Source organism: Struthio camelus, chromosome 17, assembly GCF_040807025.1.
Source record: "Struthio camelus isolate bStrCam1 chromosome 17, bStrCam1.hap1, whole genome shotgun sequence".
Taxonomy (NCBI): Eukaryota; Metazoa; Chordata; class Aves; order Struthioniformes; family Struthionidae; genus Struthio; species Struthio camelus.
Window position 1 is genome coordinate 6,902,692 of NC_090958.1, and position 14,487 is coordinate 6,917,178.

Sequence of the window (14,487 nt, forward strand, 5' to 3'; positions counted from 1 at the left end):
GCAGTGTAGCAAAGCCTGTCCCTCATTGCAGCCCAGCGCAGTGTTTGAGCATCAGCCCTGCCCCACAGCAGGCAGATAGTTGCGCTCATTATACAGGTGGGTAAACTGAGGCACAGGTGTTGGAGCAGTGCTGTCAAAGGGGTGTCAGCATGTCAGGTAGCTGGGATGGGACCTCAAAATGGCGATGAGCTCATCAGGGAGCAGGGGATCTCTTTTTTCCTTTTCTGCTTGGCGTTGATAAGTGGCGTTCCCGTCTCCTGATGCATCCACTGCTCCCTGCCGCCTTTACCATCTGTGCGACGGCGGGGGGCCATCGACGGCGGGACCCGCCGCTGGTCCCACAATGGCTCTGAGGTCGTCGAGAGCACGATGGCTTCACAGCGGGAAAACGAGGCAGACAGCGAAGATGCAGTTTTTTGGTGGGTGAGTTTCCGCCTGGCTCGAGCAGGGGGACTTGCATGCTCGGGAACGAGATGGCGAAAGGTGCGGAAGGATGGGAAACGTATGGCACCGTGCAAGGGGGATGGCGGTGAAAAACCACCCAGGGTTCACGGGGAAAAAATGTTTCTGGGTAAAAGACTGGACAGAGTCAGATCAGACCCGAAAGATGGCTCAGCATCCAGAAGGTAAAAGGAACAAACAGCGGCGTTCAGTTCGTCTGACAATCAGCCCGGAGTGAGCAGAGGACGCAGGAGCTGAGCAGGGTCCTTTGCAGGAACGTGTCACGCAGCAGACCATTTAAGCAAAGCTTTGCAGGGTTGCAGGTTGGGGTTATTTTTTCCTGGATTTCCCCCCCCCCCCTTTTTTTTTTTTTCTTTTCCCCTCCCCTCATTGTCTTTTGTGGCGGGGCAGGTTTCTTGCTGAGCATCTCTGAGGTCTGCAGCAGCGACGAAAAGGATTAGCGCAAGCAGAGCATGTAGGCTTTAGAGAACAGAGCAGAGTTTGGTTTCAACATCTAATTCAATTTGTTCTGCCGAGATTGAAATATGAAATGGTTGCCAGTCAGACGTTCAAAGGGGGAGGAGGGAGGGAAGAAGAGAGGGAGCCTTCTCAAATTTAAATTTTAATGAAAATTAATTTAACCCTTTGATATGTTTTAAAACATGTTATTTCCTTGTCTGGAAACAGGCTAGAAAACATTCATGAGGGTTTTTTTTTTCCCCATACCTTCAAACATAATGAAGATTTTCTTTTTCCCTTAATGATACTTATCTCGTTGAGCAGTTTGACATTGGTTAATTTTTCAGGCAATTTGGTATCAAAGAAATCTGTTTGATGTGTACTGGGGGGACTGTGTATGTGTGTACAGATATATGCATGTACATTAATTATGAAAGTGCTGATCACAGCTCTGGAGTACAGTTGGAGTAAATTCCTCCTCTGCAAGCAAAGACCCGACTTCTTTGTTATATAGTAAGATCTCACATAATGCACCCCTAAAATGACAGCACGTTTGACATGAATTTTCTGAGAACAGGCATATATCTGCTAATTAATTGGAATTCATATGAAAGCCTAAGTAGGTCTTCATGAAATTCCTCACTCCCCACTGCCTTTTTTTTTTTGGTCTGAAATGATCCTAATGATAAAATAATGCAAACTCTTTAACTGTCCACGTAGTAAAACATGGGAAATAGTCTCTCATTGGTCCCTAACCTTTGCAGTACTTCTCAGGCTGAATACTATCTTAACAGGCGTATTTTGTTCAGGAGTAGTAATAGTTACTTTTAGCCTGGGCAGTAACAATTATGCCTAAAAGCTGTGTTTCTAACAAATGATAATATAATAGCTATTGTAATTAGGCTATGGGAGCACTGATGAGGTCTAACCCTGGCCACTATACTGACCCACTTGTGGCTCTGAGAGCTGCCCTTTGGGGGTCGACAGCTTGTTTGCTGAGGCTTCGTTATATGTCAGCAGAGGACCCGGCGCTGTTGGGCGTCAGGAGGCAGGGAAATGTAGAACAGTTACAGTGGGAGGAAGCGGGACAACTAATTCAGTTGAAAAACCACAAATTAGCAGCCGACCCCATTTCGTGCAGGCTGCAGAGCAAGCTCCAGTCGTGGCTGTGGTTTGGGCTCTAGACATGAGTTTTTTCCCATCCCCGTTTGCAGATGTAACGTGTGATGGAGGGAGGAGGGCTCGGCTGAGCCTTTTCTAAAGCTTTTTGAAAGCGGGTGCTGGAGGCTGGCGTAAGGCTTTCCCCCACCTCCACACACTTGGTTTTGATATTCTGAGTATTGCAGGTGAAAGTCTGGCTGTCTGGAAGATGAGGGCAGGACTTCCCGCTGAAGTTAGCAGAGCTGCCCTGTGACTTTGCAGATCTTTCTGCAGACCAGGAGCAACGCAGGAGGCTGTAGTCTGAGGCATACAGCACTTGAGCAAAAAGGGCTTTTATTCACACTGTTTAAAATATGTCGGCAGGGTATCTAAGCAAACCGCTGGGACAAAAAGCAGTCCTTTCACTCAGGGCTGGGATAGATGCAGCTCAGACCCTTTTCCATTGCACTCCTCCAGCTGCTCCTCTCGATTGAGTGTGGCGCTCCATTTGCCAGCCCATTGCCAGGGATGCAGGAAGAGCAGGAAGAGCTTAAATCTCCGTCCTTGGAGATGTCCAAAAGCTGCCTGGATACAGTCCTGGGCAACGTGCTCTAGGTGGCCCTGCTTCAGCAGGGGTTTGGACTAGGTGATCTCCAGAGGTCCCTTCCAGCTTCAACCGTTCTGTGATTCTGTGCTTCACACTTTCTCTCTCATTTGGTCTTTCCCCATCTGTAAGGACCTCTGGCAGGAGATGAGGCGTGGGCCCTGTGCGTTGGCTTTGAGTCATTCAGGTTGAGAGGAAGAGCGGACTCGGAGTGACGGTGGTTTGCCACAGCATGCTGTGTGCTGCGGAGAAGTTGGCAATACCAGAAAGCACCTGCAACACAGTTGGATGTTCCCTGCCTGGAGTCGGCCTGGGAATAGCTCAGTGCAGTTCCCGTTGGGTTCAGCTGTGATTGAAAGTGCGTAAGGTTTCAGTTTTGAGAGAAAATAGCAGTTCAAACAGGTTCTCGGTTGATTCCTTGATCATCCAGACATCCTTCAGTGCATGGCTGTCATGGAGGTTATCTCCAGGGGTAGCAGTGGAGAGATACGTGGTAGCAGGAGATATTTCTGAGTGTATATAAATTAGAAGGAAGTGTGTTATCAGCAAAATAGTGCACTACAGAGGAGTGAGGGCACTACAGTGAGTGCTTGCACAGAACTTGGGTCACTGGCAACCATCTCCTTCCTCTGCCACTGTTGTCTTCATAACCTTGGGCACGCGACTGATGGTGACCTTCTGCCTCACTTGCGCTTTCAGTGTAGGTGCCACCCTGTGACCAGTCACCCCTAGGCTGCCTTGTGGTCCATGTAGAGATTTGGGTACTTTTTAGGGTACAATGCTGATCTGTTTTGCAAGTCGACCTTAGGATGAGATGCACTGTGTCCAGGATGTGCTGATTTCTCCCCACTGACTGTAGAAGGCTGAACAGCCCTGTTTCAAGCTTCTGGTCTTGGCCAGGTTATTGCACCTTTCAGTCTGTAGGTGAGAGAACCACAGGTGCTAGAGATGTTGCAGTCTTGGGGGCTGCAGGACTCCAGCAGGACTCCAGCAGGAGAGGTCTGGAGAGTCTCTCCTGGCTAGCTTACGGCACCACTGTGCTGGGTGTCCACCTTGCCGTCTCCTGGGAACTACTGCCCATGGGCCAGGGGTGGGGAAGGGAGCAGTTAAGAGTGGTTAATATTAGCTGAGAGCATGGGTGGTTTTGTGCTGATCTGAGCTGGGGAGGACTGACATTGTGTTTTCACCTCTGCCATACCAAGGCACAGCTGCGTCCCTAATTGTCCATGTTCTGCCCATCAGAGAACTCAAATTGGTGATTTTTGCTCTCGTGATTCACGTTCCTTCTCACTGCCTTTCCAGCGGTGTGGATCCCTGCACAGCCAAGTAAAGCCCTGCTGACAAGCACCTTGCTTGTCTCTTAATTCCTGCAACCCCTGGGATATGGTGCATGATCCCTGTGGGGTCCGCAGATCCCCCAATGAAAGCTCCTGCCCCAGCAGGCAGATTTTGACCGTGGTGCGATGGCTACACGCAAGGGGAGACCCTGGAAGGATGGACAGCAGCAGGAGCTGTGACGGCTGCTGACTCTTCCCTGGGCACCCGTCGTATCCCCCTCTCAGGGCTTTCTTTGGAATTGGATTAGGATATTATTCAAATGCAGCCTTTTTACTGAATTAGAGGGTTAACGGATTTTAATGTAAAACTAGCTTTACTTTATTGCTGCCTGTTGCCAGAGGCCTCTGTGGGCTGTTATCTACTTAAGGGGACAGCAACCAAGTTAACGCAGAGAGAATACTGAATGTGCCCAGATTTTTCTAGGTGCTGCAGGTCCCTCCATTTTCAGGGCTGCGCATTTCGGAGGAGTGACGGTTCTCGCCGCTCTCTCCAAGTCAGGCTGTGTTAAGGTGCCCTATTTGATTACTCAAAATGACTCATTGCCTTTGGAAAAGCCTTGACCACAATCTGTGTTGTTTTTCTGAACTGTCCTGCACCTCAGACCGGAGGAGGTGGGGGACTCTGTGCGCACACGGACAGGCAGGTAGCATCCAGGATTGTGAGCTGTTGTTTTCCTGAGCTGCGTGCTTGAATTGCTGGTGCTCACAAAGTGCTATGTGATCTGCCAGAGTCCTTCACCTGCCATCGTTGTGCCCAGATCCAGGTGATTTCTTTTCATCTCCATTGCACTGGTGCTGGCCAGAGCATAAATCATAAATTTCAACTGTTCTCCTCTCTCTAGTCCACTCCTGCCTTTGCAAAAGGGAGAGTCTTCTCTCCAGACGTCCGCCTGACTTGCAGAAGAGAGCTCTAGGAAGCACTGAGAAAGAAAACCAAGTGTGTGTGTTTGCAGCAGACGCTGTAGATGCCATTTGCCAGTCCATTGCCAGGGATGCAGGAAGAGCTTAAATCTCCCTGCGTTACTGCATCGTGCTTGCTGCTTTCCAGCCCCTGAGCTGCAGCCAGCTGCCGGCTCCTTGCAGGAGCTATGTTATCTCAAGCCTTTCTTCCTGCCTTTCGGTGTTGGCAGCCATTCCCGTCTCTCTTGTAACTCCGCTAGCTTTGCTTGTCTGCTCACAGAAGCAGTGAATGCAGTGTCTGTATATACCTGAAGTTCTCTTCCTGAGCAAGACGTGGCAGGAAAAATCCAGTAAGGCTTTAAAAGACCAGATACGCTAGTGCTTTGGTTGCTGCTCCTTTGTGACGGTGTGGATCAGAAGATAGGGTCCTAAGGCAGATGTGCTGCTGCCTGACTAGCATGATTTCACATGGAGACCTTCCCCTCACTGCCTCAATTTCCCCACTTGTAAAATATCATGCAGACCTGCAGGTGGAAGCAGCTGGGTAACGTGCGCATTACCTAAATCTCTGCTGCATGCAGTCCAGGTCCCTGCTGGGTGTGCAGGTGTGCTGCAAACTTATTTTTTAACTAGCAGTCGAGGCTTGCTTTTCTGCAGCTCATAGTTGTATTCCTTCCTTGTGCTCTTTGCAATTCCACACCCCGTTTGCTTCTTCCCTGCTGGAGAATTAGCGAAGACGACGACATAGTCCGCTAATACCCCCTATCCGCCAGCCTCACGTGCCCGGGCTGCCTGTGCTGGGCACCGAGTCCCTTCTTTACATTTCCTCTAGCCGGCATTAAAATATTCTGACTGTGTCTAAGGGATCAGACACACAGACAAGCTACCACTGGGTAACCAATTACCATGGATCAGCCAGTCCATAGTACCTGACTGTCCTCCGGCATGCTCTTAGCTTAAACCAAAGCCAAGGTGACTCAAGATAGTTTGACCCTTTAATGGAAGGGGACAGCAGCAAACTCGAATCGCCTCAGGCTACAACTGCACCCAAGGACAGCGCTCTCAGATGCTGGCTGGTGATTTGCTCAAGACTTAGGGAACGTGAACTTCTGCTTCACGTTACAGCATATCTGGACCTTACCCTGGGGTCACACCACGACTAACGTCTTGCCTGGCACCATCACGTTCCACCTTAAGCGAGCGCAGATATTGGTTGCAGCAGGTCTGAGTACCCTCACTGGAAAATGAAATAGGGTAGTGAGAAGCCACTTTACAGCTTTCCTTTCTCTGGAGTGTGGCTGCGTGTGACTGAGACATGCTGCCTCCTGTTTTCCCTAAATATATGCATTTGAGAGGGAGAGAAATCGCATGGCAGGGCTTGAGATTTCAGACTTATCCATTCATGAATAATAATCAGGCTCAGTAATTCACAGTAAATGGGTATCCAAATTGGCTAATAAGGGAGGCTTTCACCCCAAACTGGAGCTAGGAGGAGAGGCAGAGAGAATATCAACAAACGTTGGCTGAGGCATATGTGTACAAGATGTGACCTGAATCAATGAAATATGCAAACCAGTGCCAAACGCCAGTGAAACAGCATAAAAATCTGTCAGCAAGACCTCGGAACAGTGAGGGAATGGAGGAATTTGGAGAAAGGCAGGCAACCGAGTTCCCCTTACGTAGGATTTCAACAGCCAGTATCTTCCAGCAGGAGCCGATGCTCCGGCCTGGATAGGAGCACAACCCAGGGCAGATCTCTTGGTGCCACGGTCCATAATTTTTGCCATGTTATTAGTATCAGCTCTTTTGGGGTCGTTGCTGTGCACGGCTGGGTTGTAGCTGTCCCAGTGGGGTTATCGGGAACGAAGATGGGGAGAAGGCAGGCCAGGAGAGTGGGCACGGCAGTTCCCCCGCAGGCTGTGCTGTGGCGTTGGGCGAGTGGTGGCCGAGGGAGGTCCGTGTGGTGGGAGCAGTAGCTGGGGGACCCCAGCCTGTGTCCCAACCCTCATCCTCCTCATCGCGGGAGGGCCCTGGGCCCTAAGTGACCTGCAGGCTGCCCGTCCCGTGCAGCTAACCAGCACCCCTGCCCTCCTGCCCCGTTGTACGAATGGGCTGTAAGAGGGAGGTCACTAGCATATGTTAGTAGAGGTTATGTGAGGGAAAAGAATTTTTTTCATATTCATCCAACTAAAAATTAGATTTTACTTTGTTTGGTAGTTAATTTTCTCCTGTAAGAGAGAGTGAGATAACGTTGGGAGCTCCATTCAGGTGGAATGAGGTGGGTTATCAGTCTTCATCTGCCAGCAGCAGACTCCAATTAGGAGGAAGTGTTGCCCCATGGGTGCTGTTGAGTGGCTGGTGATATTAATGGGAAATGTGGGAAACTTCTCTCCGGTGTCTTACACCTTACGGAGCAGCAGTGGAAGGGAGCTCAGGAGGTCACATAGTCCTTCCCTGCGGCAGATCAGCTGCGTGTTCCCAACAAATGTTTCTCTAACGTGGTCTTAAAAGCCTTTATGGCACAGGCTGCCCTACCTTTGTGTCGTCAGGCTTTCCCTCCCACCCTGCTGTTGGAGCCTGCCCTGTCCGAACCCCAGTGGATTCAGAGGACAGTTTATTCCCTTCTTCTTGCTGTCTCCAAGGGCTGTGACCATGCTCGCCTTGGCCGCGTTGGAGGTGAGCTCCCAGAATCGATGCTACCAAGGCGCAGGGGAGCTCCACTGACCCTGTCAGCCTCGGCCCCGTCCGAGGCAGGGACGCTACGTGGGCGCTCGTAGTCCTGCCAGGCCCTCGGTGATGCTGCTCCAGCTCAGAGGCACCTTAGGTATTTGTGCGAGAAATAATGTGTTCAAAAAAGTCTAAACGAACTCGAGGTCTGTTTCCAGAGGCAGCTAAAATAGCTGGGAATCCAATCGCGTGATAGGACTCCCAAGTCACGCTGCTGCCTTCAGAAAGTTTTGTCCAAAGTGCCTCTCGTTCAGGGTCCGAGGCTCTTCCATGGTCTGTGATGTTTGAAAAGAAAGTAGGGAGGCGGGAGAGGAGCCTGCTTTCCTGGAGGTCAGAGTCCAATCTGGTACCTGAAGGCCCAGAAAGGGCTTTTCTCGCTTGCTGTGTCTGCGTCTGTGGTCACATCTGTATCCTCTGCCATCCAGGTGGGAGGAAAACAGCTCTTGGAGGGGGAAGTAAGGCTATAACTGTATCAGTGCTGTATAGGAAAGGGGTAAAAAGCTGCACAGGGCATCGTTGTTTTCTGAAGGGGGCATCTCTGATAATGAAAGAAACCACCGAAAAGAAAGGAAAGCAGAGAGACTGCTGTATTAGGACACCCAAAGAAAAAAAAAAATCACGAAGCACCTATGCGGATCTCTGGGTGCCTCAATCCATAATTAATGCTATTTAAACACGTATAATAGAATCTGAAAATCCAGCCAGCGACTAGTTAAAGAAAGGATCCCCCTCGGAGGCCTGGCTGTTGTCAGGCAGTGTTTTGCAGCTGCTAAATGACTTTTTAAATTGCGGAGAAACCTACAGCCACTTTTACAGTCCCCTTAGCTCACTTATATAGGGCAGCGCAATGGCTTGAGAGCACCACGCTGCCGCTTGGCTGAGTCACCCGATATTACAGTCCCGGTGTCCTACAGCAAGGAGTTGCAATGGATTCAAAATAAACTGCAGCTACTCTTTCCAAAGGCGATTTTCCTCCTGCCCTTCCATCCCCTTCCCCACGCTTCTGGTTTGAGGACACTTAGAAAATTTAGCACACTGGGAGGCATGAAGCAAAGGAGCCTTGTCTTTTTTTATTTTTTTTCTTTCCCCTTTTCCCTGTGACTTGGCTTATTTGAGTGTGTTGGAAAGTCATTTCGGGGCATGCAGGCAAAATGTTTTTCCCCGGGATATAACTGATGTGCTAGACACCCCAGCAGCTAAAGCACTGCAGCGTTGGTGGCCAGAGCCCGCCCTGCATGCCTCCATCCCTCTCTTCCGGCTTAAACCTTCCCTTACGGTCCAAAAGCGGGGATGGGATTTAGCAGGTGTAATGAGGACATCCTTATAAGCCGCTAGAGAAGGGAAGGAAATTGTGCACTTGCCTCTCCCGCGTTTGGTGACCTAAAATAAAACGCCCCGTCTTTTGTGAGGCAAGGAGATTTTTGAGCCGTCCGTTCAGATGCAGGCCGAGTTAGCAGCTGTGATTTTCAGGACGCGCACCATTGCGCCGTCTCGGAGGAGCTGGGAGGTGCTGGGGTGCGGCGATGCAACCGGGCCGGTGCCCTCAGCCCCGGGCCGGGTTTGCAGCAGGACGGCCAGCCCCAGGCGGGCGAGGGAAGCGGAGGACTAGCCGTCCCCCTCCACCAGTCGTCCTCGCCGCCGGCCCCAGGGCTGCGCCTCTCAGCTGGCTTTGGGCTGCTAACTCGCTAACGGCTTTTCCAAGGCTCAGCGTGACAAGCTCCCGTCCTCCTCTCCCAAACTTTGGCAGCCCAAACTTTGGCCCTGAGCCTCTTGCGATAACGGGTGGGAAGGGAAGGAAGAGACCAAGTTTAAGCCAGGCTGTGTTACCGCCCGGTGCAGCCCAGCCGGTCGCGCCGAGAGATGCTCTCCGTGGGATACGGCGTCCCGCGTTGGGGCACTCTGCTCGTGAGGAGGTCGGCGTGACCCGTGCGTTGGCCGAAACGTCCCCCAGGCTGGCTGCGGGCCGCTCTCGCAGCTCAGCTAACGCACGGCGCGTCTGCGCGTTGGGGTCCGCCGGGCGTCGAGCCAAACGGCCCCCCGGCCCGCGCGCTTCCCCAGCGCGAGGGCGGCGGACGGCCCCGTGGGAACGGTCTCGTCCTGCGGTCAGGGCAGAGACCTCTCCAGACGCTTGGGGTAAGAGTTCATTTTGCAGGTTGTGTGGTCTGATCTATGAGCCAGCGAAGGAGAAAACAGGACAATTTCTTTTCTCCCTAGAGCTCCGGTCAGGTGTGCCGCTCCGGCCGCAGGTGAGACGAAAGAGCTCCCGCCACCAGCTCTGCTGGCGCAACCGCTCCCTTGGCTGCTCCCACGAAATGACCCGGCCTGGGAGAATCCTCCTGGTGTCCACGTTACCCCAGATGATTGTGACAGTCAAGCCCCAGGGAAAGATGACACATGCAGTTGTGCTGGCAGAGCTGGAGGCTCGGCAACCTCTGACAGGGAGGCAGAGATGGGCAGATTGGAGGCAGGAACCTCTTTATTTCATTTTGGCTGAATCCAGACCAGCGTGTGTGGCTGGGCTAAGACACGGGAAACGGGAAGGCAGACTCCGTTGCAAGAGCATTACAAATTAAGAACGTGTCCAAAGAACCAGTTAAAACGCCCCATCTCTCAGAGCCTGCAAGGCAGCGGAGGGCTCACTGCCGAAGGATCTCGAATCACGAATCCTGCCCCCGGCAGGAGAAACGGGATGGAAACGCAGGCACGCTGCGATCCGGGCAGCTGCTTCGCCAGGCAGCTGAAAACCAGGGCAGGCGCTCCTCCCACCAGAAATTTGGAAATGAAAAATCAAAACTGGGAAGTTTTTAGAAAGGAAAGCAGCAGGAAAAAAAAAAGAAGCAGCAGCAGCAGCCGTGTTTAAGCTGCTGTGCCTCGAGTCCCTCGCGAGCGGCAGAGATTGCGTTTGCATTAGATGAAAGGGGGGTGGCGGGGGGCGAGAGCAGACAGGGTGGCTGAAGGCAAGAGCCTTGGACTTAGTTAGAATTCAGCCGTTAGATCTCTCCTTTCTCTCTGATGACTGAGTGTGATTGACACTTACAAATTACCCAGCCAAAAGTGTCGAGTCTTTGACCCCTGAGTAACATCTTTGGCAAGCCTGAGATTTGCCAGCATTTTGTCATCTAATTACTACAAATCCCTTGAAAATTCACTGGCTGGTGAATTTTTAATGCGGGACAATTTCAATGTGATGCATCGCCCAGATGGGCACCCGCGCGTGCTCTTTCTGTCTCCCCCTCCTCCTCTTCTTGTTCCCTTCTTCTCTTCCTCTCCTTTCTTTTTTCTCTTCCTCCCCCCATCCCGTTTGCTTAGCCTGTGCCTGCATGCAGGACTTAGCCCCACTGCACAGCATTCGCAGCCAGCAGGAAACGCACGCTGGCATCTCGCCTCTTGCCCCCGGGCTTGACGTCCCTCCGGAAGACGGGGCTGGCCGTTCCCGTCCTGTCCCGTTCCCCCCCGCAACGCACCTCGCCTGGCCCCGTCACAGCACGGCCAAACCTGGGGAAATCAAACCTGATGGCAGCACGTTTGATTCTGGGTCACTGTCTTGTCAGTGATGACAGGTAACTGCTACGTGTCGTTAAATTTTCTTCCTTCTTCTCAGGTCACCTACTGATGGACAGAGGGAGAAACCTCCGCTGGCTATTGTGCGGTAAACACACTTGTTGCCGTCTGACTCCGTTCGTCCGTCCTGTGGACCAGAGGGCTGGTTTGTGCTTCAAGTCCAGCTCTTAGTACTCGTAGCCTTTCAAACGGACCTTGAATTCAGAGCAGGAAGAAGAGCCCTTGTCTGTGGACGGCTCATACCTGAGCAAATCCTCTTAAATCGGGAGCAGATACTGGGCAGGAATGTGACTTCCTTCATCTCAGAAAACTCCGTATCTGTTGGCACAGAAATTTGGACATTTGATGGAAGGTCCCCCGCTGGCCCCCGGAGACTCCAGCAGAATTTACTCTTAATGTTTGAATTAATAATTTGTGTACATTAAAAGACATACATTTATTTTAAGAGTTTTCCAAAATCGGTCGACTCTCAGGTTTGTTTACATTCGTTTTTGAATTTCTGTTCACCACAGCTAGGTAGTTATTTCAGTCTGATAGGAAGATAAACAGATTTTAGGAGCAAGGCCCAGGGTTTACTGTATTCAGCTTTGTGCCTGTGTCATTTCTGTCCACGCTCTTAGGCAATTGCCTCCCGTCTTTCCCTTCCTTGCTTTCAAAGGGAAAGAGGCTTTGCTTTTCAACCAGGGTACCGCTTTACATATGTACGCAGCTGATAAAGTATTTTCACTTCGCCCCTTTACCCTCTGGGAATCGCTGTCTTACGGCAAAACTGTTTTGTCTGACAAGGACTGCAACAGATTACACGTGTTGGCTGCAAACACTGGGCCTTTTTTTTTCCCTGAGAACTGCATACCTTTAAAAAAAAATCTCTGCAAAACCTCCCTATCTCTCCGCTACCATGATGAGCTCTGCCTTCTGCCTCGTTTCCCCAAGAACTAGATATGATCCCAGCATCCTCAGTTTTTAGATTTGTTTGTGGGAGCATAGCATAAGACATCCTTGGGAGATTACATCTCTCCAAGCTGCGTATCTGTATTGGTTTTCTCTTAGGATCTTGGTTTGAGCCCAAGGCCACAGAAGTGCCACTTCTGTGGCACTGGTGGTTTTGGTGGGGGCTGAGCCCTTCAGTGCCTATGGGCATTTATCACCTTCCCTGGACCTGTACTCCCTGACATCTGATGATGGAAAATCCAGGAGGATTTCCTGGTTTTGGTTTTCAAAAGTGGCCAAAGAGATTAGGCACCAGGGCTGAGTCGGGCCCAGATTTCAGAAGGAGAAAAATTAGGACCTTCTGCAGTGTCCAACATCAAGCATCCAAAGCTGGAGATGTCTGAGGATGATTTGGAGAAGGTGAGCTGTTCTGCCCGAGTGCCGTGGGAAGGGTGCGGTGTGCATGTGTTCAGCACTGACTAATCTAGGGCAGCACTTTCCTTCAAGGGAGGCCTACTTTAAAGGCAAGGTACAAAATATTGAGCAATTTGTTTGCATAACTATAAAGAGCCCATCACCGTCAATGGCTTTTGATACTAATAAATGAAAGGCAGCTCAAAAGGAAGCTCTCCTCCAAGAAGGAAATCTAGCTGGATGGTGATGTTTGAGACAGGGACTCCAGAGGAGTGCATGGATGTCATGGGGAAGTGTGAACGGCTGAAAGCATGAGGGTAAGACCCAGAGTTCAGTTTGTCTAGAAACAAGCCGAAACCACGTCCTTTTGCGCTGTGTTTCCTGTGACACAAAGGACCCAGAATCACACAAAGGTGACTGGAAGGGACCCAAGGGAGGAACACATCTCCCTGTGCTGGTGCTAGTCCTGTCTGCTCTTAAAGACCTCTGGTGACCTCCAGCATCAACCAGACTTCGTACCCAGGTGCTATCTGTGAGTTGTGTCACCACTGGCAAGGGGGATGCTTAGACCAAAGGAGGAGAAGTTTGTTTATTTGAAGTGTTGATGAGCTTGGCAAATCCAATTGGCCAGAGGAATTTTAACTGTGATTTCTGTGGGAGACAGATCACCAGCACCACAGTCTGACTCCAGAATAAGGACACCTTCTTTTCAGTGATCTCCATTTGAGGCTTCACACCAGAAGATACCCATAAAGGACGTGAATTCTAACCTGCTCTTCTCCAAGTTAGTGCGCTGTCTTTTTTTTCCCATCTCTGCAGCTTTGCACGTGAAATCCCATTGAAGCAACAGGTCAAGGTCCAGGGAATACTTTGTTTCCCTTGAGTTGTTTGTGGAGATAATTAACTGTGTGCTCTCTCAGCTGAAACTCGTCGTGGTTGTGCTGAATGAAGGGAGCCCGAGGCATGCAGCGTAAATGGGGAAGAGCTGTGGGAGAAGAGTGAATGGAAAATATGTAGAATTGAACAGGTGAAGAGTGAATATTGCTACAGCGTTAGCTGCCATTGGGGGCCAGCCATCAAACTGGCTTGTACAGAGTCTAGCACAGCAGCCTAGGGCAGGTGTGTATAATGCACCCCTCTCCCAGTAGTCTCACCACAGCCTTCGGTGAGCTTGGCTCCAAGGGTTTTCCCAAGCTGAAATTGGGGTGGTTAATGGTCTTCCATGGATTTTGCTCCCGGGAGTTGTTCTAACCTCCTTTGGCATCAGTAACACCCTGCAGCGAGGAGTTTCGCGGCTTAACAATGCCTTTCGTTTTGAACCTGCCACTACTAGTTCATTGGATGTCTTCCCGTTTTTGTAGTAGAGAGCTAGTAGGAAAATATCCCTTATTCACCATCTTCAGGCCACTCATTATTTCCCTCTGTCACATTCTCCTCAGCTGTCTCTTTTCTGGCCCCAAAAGTCCCAGTCTGTGTAATAGTCCCTCTCTCCAACTTGGTGCTTTTTCCAGCTTTACTGTGCCCAGTTCGAGATGGGGGGCCAGAACTGCACACTGGCTTCTGGATGTGGGCGCACTGTTGATTTATACGGTGAAATAACAATTATACCTGCTTTGTTCTCTATTCTTTTCCCAATAATTTTTGACGTTCAGCCTCCCGTGGCTTTGCCTTCCAGCACCAAAGACCAGCCCTTTAACTGAGCAGTGGCAAGTTGAAGTCTGTGACACTGTGAGTCAGTTGTGGCACTGGAGCATCCCTGTTCTGTTTTAGAGCTCTGTTCCTCCAGGAAGGATTTGCTTGAAACTTTTCTCTCTTTTTTTGGTATATCCATGTGACTTCCCACTGCTTCCCAGATCTGTGCTTCAACTGGCAACCTGTCATGGCTCGTCACCAGACCCCAGAGCCACCTTGGAGAGGAGGTGACCATTTGCAGGGGGGAAGGTGGGTGCCTTGACTCACCTCTAGTCACGCAGG

The 14,487-nt window shown here is 50.8% G+C and overlaps 1 protein-coding gene across 1 annotated transcript in view; it reads left to right on the forward strand.

Moving 5' to 3' along the window:
- RBM19 (RNA binding motif protein 19) overlaps window positions 1-11,614 on the forward strand; it is a 92,344-nt gene extending 80,730 nt beyond the window's left edge. The window contains exon 25 of the mRNA XM_068910705.1: window positions 11,210-11,614. The gene's annotated coding sequence lies outside the window, so the exon portion shown is untranslated. The remainder of the gene's footprint in view (window positions 1-11,209) is intronic.
- Window positions 11,615-14,487: the final 2,873 nt, after the last annotated feature.